The sequence below is a fragment of the Centruroides vittatus genome, unplaced genomic scaffold, assembly GCF_030686945.1.
Source record: "Centruroides vittatus isolate TY-2023 unplaced genomic scaffold, ASM3068694v2 scaffold_1015, whole genome shotgun sequence".
Lineage (NCBI taxonomy): Eukaryota > Metazoa > Arthropoda > Arachnida > Scorpiones > Buthidae > Centruroides > Centruroides vittatus.
Window position 1 is genome coordinate 78,224 of NW_027122666.1, and position 6,000 is coordinate 84,223.

Sequence of the window (6,000 nt, forward strand, 5' to 3'; positions counted from 1 at the left end):
ACTCGAGAAGTATGTCATGTGACGAAGTTTTTAGCCAAGATCACATTCCCAATCGTCCAACTATTATCAGTAACTAATGACAACGTAACTATAAGAAAAACATTTTTAATTTTTCTATTCTTGATTAAAATTTATCTATTGAAATTGGCTAATAGAATTGAAAGTATTTATTTTTTCCACTACTTAATACTACTTTTTCAATGCAAATTTTAATCAATAACGAATTTAAACTTGTTAACGTCCCTTAAATTGTATCCTCTTAGTAAGCCTTGTATGCTCGAAATCAAATTTTTAATTTTTATTTGAATCTTTTTACTATTATCTTTAAATTATTTATTTTGTTTAATTTAAAACAAATGTATTAAATGAAGGGAATATAATGAAATCACGTGCTATAACTTTTGCATGCAACTAAATTTAATCAATTTACGATGATTGAACATTTAAGTAGCAGCTGATCCAGAAGATCCTAAAGAGCTAACTTAAAAAATTAAAAATATTTGAATAATCAATAAGAAATTTCTGTAGGTTTTGTTTTAGTACGAATGAAAGTAAGTATTTATTTCGAATTATATGCATATCCTTTAAAACGTAGTTGAATCTTCGTCTGACTAGATGCATGTAACTGTAGACTTTTATCTAGGTTTGTTTTCTGTTAATGTTTAACCATGGCTGAAATAATCTAAGGAACGTTAAATATTATAAACTTCGTTCCTCTCCACAGTCAGTGATTTCAAGCCGTTATTTAGGTCCGAAGAAGAACGTGCTGAATGGTTGGTACGTGATTTTTAGGAGTGACGACTGAATCACGTGATGATGCGCTAATTTCTTTACAAACAAATGAAAATATATTTAAGATATTTAGCTGGTCCTGGATCCCAAAAAGACATAGGAGAAGAACTTGGTATAGAGCAGTCAACAGTGTAAGCAATGTTGCGGAGAAAATAGTTGATCTGTTGTAGGAAATTTTATCCTACAACAGATCATTCTGTCATGGAAGCAAAACAACTATGGCAAAATAATTATCGCCTTCCAACTGCAATTTGTGTGAATGACTGCACCTACATAGGAATAAGAAAACAGATTTTACGGTGATGAGAACATTAATCGAAAAAGGAAAACCCACATTAAACATGCAAGCTACTTGCGATGCCAGATGCTTATTCACTAGCGTTGACATTTTTTAATTAGTGTAGATATAAAAGTAAAGACCAAACATGGGTACGGCTAATATGAATTTAATGAACTAATAAAATAGAGCATCATATCCTGCAGTGGAAAAGCTTTTACTCGTTTACCAAAAGCATTTGATCGGAAGTGTAAGGTAATCCTTATTCATACCAAATAGAGTATATGCATTTACTTCTACCTTATGCTTATTAGCATTTTCTTCGTTTTTATTCATAGGGGTCAATGTTTTAAGTTCGAACAAATTTTTTGTGTAAATGAGAGGACCAGGGCGCTACAGCCTCCCTTGTATTCGCTGTATCAAACTTAGACAATATATGATATTCATTAATTATAAATGCCTTACCGTCCTCACTTCTAATTTATTTCTAATTGTCTACTTGGACATTACTCATTAGTAGGACTTATTATTTTGTCAAATTTTAAACAGCAGTATGAGAGTTCAGAAAAATAAAAATTCTCTTTATTATATCACCAGTTGTAGTAATTTTTTTCTGTACACTTATACGTGTTTCGGGCTAAACATACTTCTCGTCAGCAGTATTACTACAAACCACTAAAATAATTAAATAAAATATTGTGCATAATAAATACCCGACAATAAAATACTTTTTTAAAAAAAAAAACACACAGTGAAAACATGTACTGTACAATACCTTGTACAAGTGGGTTATCTTTTCAAAATTATTAATTACCAATTTACATAAATTCATTTTTCCCGTATAAAACGAAATACTATACAATAAATTAATGATTTTTTAAGAAAAAATTACAATATCAACCAATAATTTTTAACTTACATCGAGATTCCATTCACCATTAACTTACAACATCAAAGTCAATGCGAGTTTATTGTGGGGTTCGGGGCCGTTAAAATTTAATATTACGCACGTTTTGGGTAGGGTCCTGCCACCAGGTGTGTTTTACCGGACACACCGCCGATTGAGACGAAATAAATGATTAAGGCGCAAGAGTAAGGGGTGAGTCACTCCGAAGTCCAAGAATGAGCCTGTCAGGAAAAAGAATGCAGAATCACATATAATCAATTAAAGGGAACTTATTACAAAAAAAATGAACGTTCGGAACAAAGTTATCAAATCCGATTTTTGGAAATTTGACTATCTTTATCTATACAACGAGGGGGGTACCTAACGAGGTATTTGAACTACGCGACTCACAACATACTAGGTAAACAAGATGTCTTCTCTCGTCTGTTCAGACATCGGTCACTCTCTTGATCCTGTTTCACTCTCTCTTTTTTCTGTCTTTCTGTATGTTTTTCTCTTTCTGGTTCTCCTCAGTCCTGGTTCTGTCTGACCGCCTCTGTCTGTCTGTCTCGTACTGCTCTGGTACTGTCTGGACTGGACTGCACTGCACTAGTCTGGACTAGACTACTGCACTAGATTGGAATCCACTAGACTAGCTTAGACGGCACTAGCTTGCTTGGCTTGGCCTCCACTAGACTAGACGCACTCGACTAGCTACACTGGCTCAGCTATTCACACTATCAATCATTTATACTGCTTGCTTTTTGTAAACGTCATCCAGTATGGTCTTCTATGATTGGTGGATTATTCTTCCTAAATTGTTATTTATTTTGTTTGTTTCTTTATTTATGTTTATATGTTCATATAATTAATATAATGCCTTTTGTAATTATTAGACTCTTTTTAATTTTTATTGTATTTATATCAATTTAGCATCCGTAATTATTACAGTTTCTGCAACAGCAGAATTTGCATAATTCCCGTTTATTGCGCGTATGTGTTCTTTTATTCTAATTTCTAATGTCCTTTTTGTTTTTCCTATATAAGTTTTTGCTGGATCACAATTACAATTAAATGAATAAACTATTTTCTTTTCTTTCATTCAATCAATTTTTTTGGCAGACCTGTGATATAAATAGCATTTAAATAAATTTTTTTTCGGTATTAGATTAACTTTCCTGTTTAATATATTTTTAACTCTTTCAAAAACTTTAGGTATAGGCCTATATGTTAAATTTACACATTTTTTATCTTTTTTCAAAATTTCTATTTTTAATGCTATTACAATTAATCCAGTTTAACCATTTTTCTAAAATTGTTTCCTCTTGTAACTTACTCGTTCTATTTTTAATTTTATCTGTATACGTTTTGAAGATATCGAATTTCATAGCTTGTAGAACGTTAGATTTATAATTAAGTACTCTTGGTATTTGCATAGGTTTTATAAATTTTTTGTATTCTAATTTATTATCAGTGCTATTGATGGTTATATCTAAATAATTTATACTATTATTAAATTCTTTTTCAACTTCAAATTGTGTTTATTTCTATTAAGTTTTAAAATTAAATCTTCACTAGTCTTTCTACTATCAAATAAAATAATGCAATCGTCTACATACCTATTATAAAATATTATTCCTTTTATATCTTTAATTTTTTATCTATATCTATCATAAAGATTTCGGCAAGTCTTGGGCTAATGCGTGTTCTCATTGGTATCCCATCAGTTTGTCTGTAAACGTTTTCACCATACATGAAATGATTGTTCTCCATTACTAACAAACACAATTTAATAATCCAATTTGGTGCATTAATTTTCTGTAAAGATTTTTCAATATTATTTTTTGTTATACTAGGGTACATATTTTTTATGTCTAAAGATAACAATTTCAAATATTTATTAATTACAATATTTTTGCTAAACTATAATCGGAAGTTTCTAACATATTATAATGATTGATAGACTCACGTTGACTTTGATGTTGTAAGTTAATGGTAAATGGAATCTGGATGTAAGTTAAAAATTATTGGTTGATATTGTAATTTTTCTTAAAAAAATCATTAATTTATTGTATTTCGTTTTATACAGAAAATGAATTGGCAATTAATAATTTTTGAAATATAACCCACTTGTACAAAATATTAGGATACGTTTTTACTGTAACTTTTTTTTAAAAAAGTATTTTGTTGTCGGGTATTTATCATACACAATATTTTATTTATTTAATTATTTAATATTAAAAGTATTTCCTAGTCGATTCAAGAAGACGTAGTCTGTTCAAAAAATAATTTTTGGGTCCACCATTTATTTCTTAACTGTGTTCTAGAACACCCTTCGACGAAATAGAAATCCCCCAATAATATATTTGAACTGTTCCACAACTGGGGAGAAACTAGACCATATATGCGCACTAAAGCACCAAAGTTATATTTCTGATCATCTTTAATGAACAATTGAATAATAATTGAATTAACTTATAACCGTTTCATTTTGTTACATCTTGAATAAATTAGTAAACCCATTAATTTTGGGTTAATTTGCAGAATTATAAAATAACAAGTATTTTCCTTATTTTTCAGAATACAAACATGAAGCGTACAATATATTTTTCATAGGAACTTCAGGTTCTGCTTCGTTGAATATTCGTCAAGCATGTGAAGTCGAATCAACTGCAAGACATCATCCTTCATTCCTTATTAAAGTATTAATGTTTACTTCACATTCAAACAAATATTAATTTTGAAATACTACCTAATGTAATAATACAGCGGGAAAGATTCGAAAAATTATTTTAAAATACGCCATTGTTCCAAAGGTATCTTCAAAGAAAGTAGAATCAAAGTGGTTATAAAATATATCATCTAAATGATGCCACTCGATACGCTTTAATTTGGAAATAGGTGGAATATACTTGGACCTAGTTGTCATACTAGACATTGTCATACTGAAAACTTTCCCGTCTTATAAGAATTTCGTGATTAAAGAAAGTAGTAATCAACTGTGTAATGGTATTTTCGGAATGGAGCATAACCACACTATACTTTATAAGTGTATGGAATACATCAAGCAATCATACGATAGTAATTGTTTTGCCTGCATCGGTCCGTTATTATTTACAAAAGAAATCTCTTCATTCTGCCACCAAGAAATTACAGATAACATGCCAAAACAGCTCGATTGCAATCTTACAGTTTTCGACCCAATAACAGCTTTTCCTGTATATTACGATAGATGGAAGGAGTATTTTTTTACCTTCTTCGGCAAAATACATTTTACAGCAAATAAATAATAGTGTATTGATCCATGTGTGGAATAAATTGTCAACTGATGAAAAATTAAAACCTGGTTCAGGAAGTGCGTATGAATTAACAATGGCAGCTCAGTGTCCTCTTGTTTATGCAAAGTCTCTTCGTATGGAGAGTTTATAAATAAAATTAATTTCGTTGCAATTTCATAATCTGGTCCTAAACTTTCTCCAGAGGAATATGTTAGATGGAATATTATTTTTGAAAGTTCTTTAATTGAAATTTTATTACTTTCTATTTATATTTAGTAGTAATAAATAATATATTGAAAAGAAATTGCTGTTTAATTAACTACTTTAAATGCACAAGTGTTCTGAAATTTGTTTTCTAGCATACATATAGGAGAAGGTGGTGTACGATGGGGCCATGGGGTAAGATGGGGCGTCTGTTTATTCGTGGTTAACGTGCTTTCATCTAGCTGTTATTTGGGAAAGTAAATGTCAATTTCAAAAGGAATCACGGTACGAGAGAACGTCCGAATCACTCTCTTTGTTTGAAAGTAAGACAGTCCATGTTTCAGCAATACTTCATGTAATTTTACGCCCGCTACAAAGTTTCTACAAAATAAGTATTGTTGTGAACTTTTACATTACCTTTTATATGAAGATATTATGGTATTCGAAGTAACCTTTAAAACTGAAATTGTTTAGTTTTGAAATAAAGTTGGCCTGTGTTTGCAGTCAGTATGAAAAGTGCACGTTGGGGCAAAATGGGGTACTCCATCTTGCCCAAGGTCGGC

General features: G+C 30.5%; 1 pseudogene; it reads left to right on the top strand.

Moving 5' to 3' along the window:
* Nucleotides 1–3,954: 3,954 nt before the first annotated feature.
* On the top strand, nt 3,955–5,384 carry LOC136986258 (lactosylceramide 4-alpha-galactosyltransferase-like; annotated as a pseudogene).
* Nucleotides 5,385–6,000: the final 616 nt, after the last annotated feature.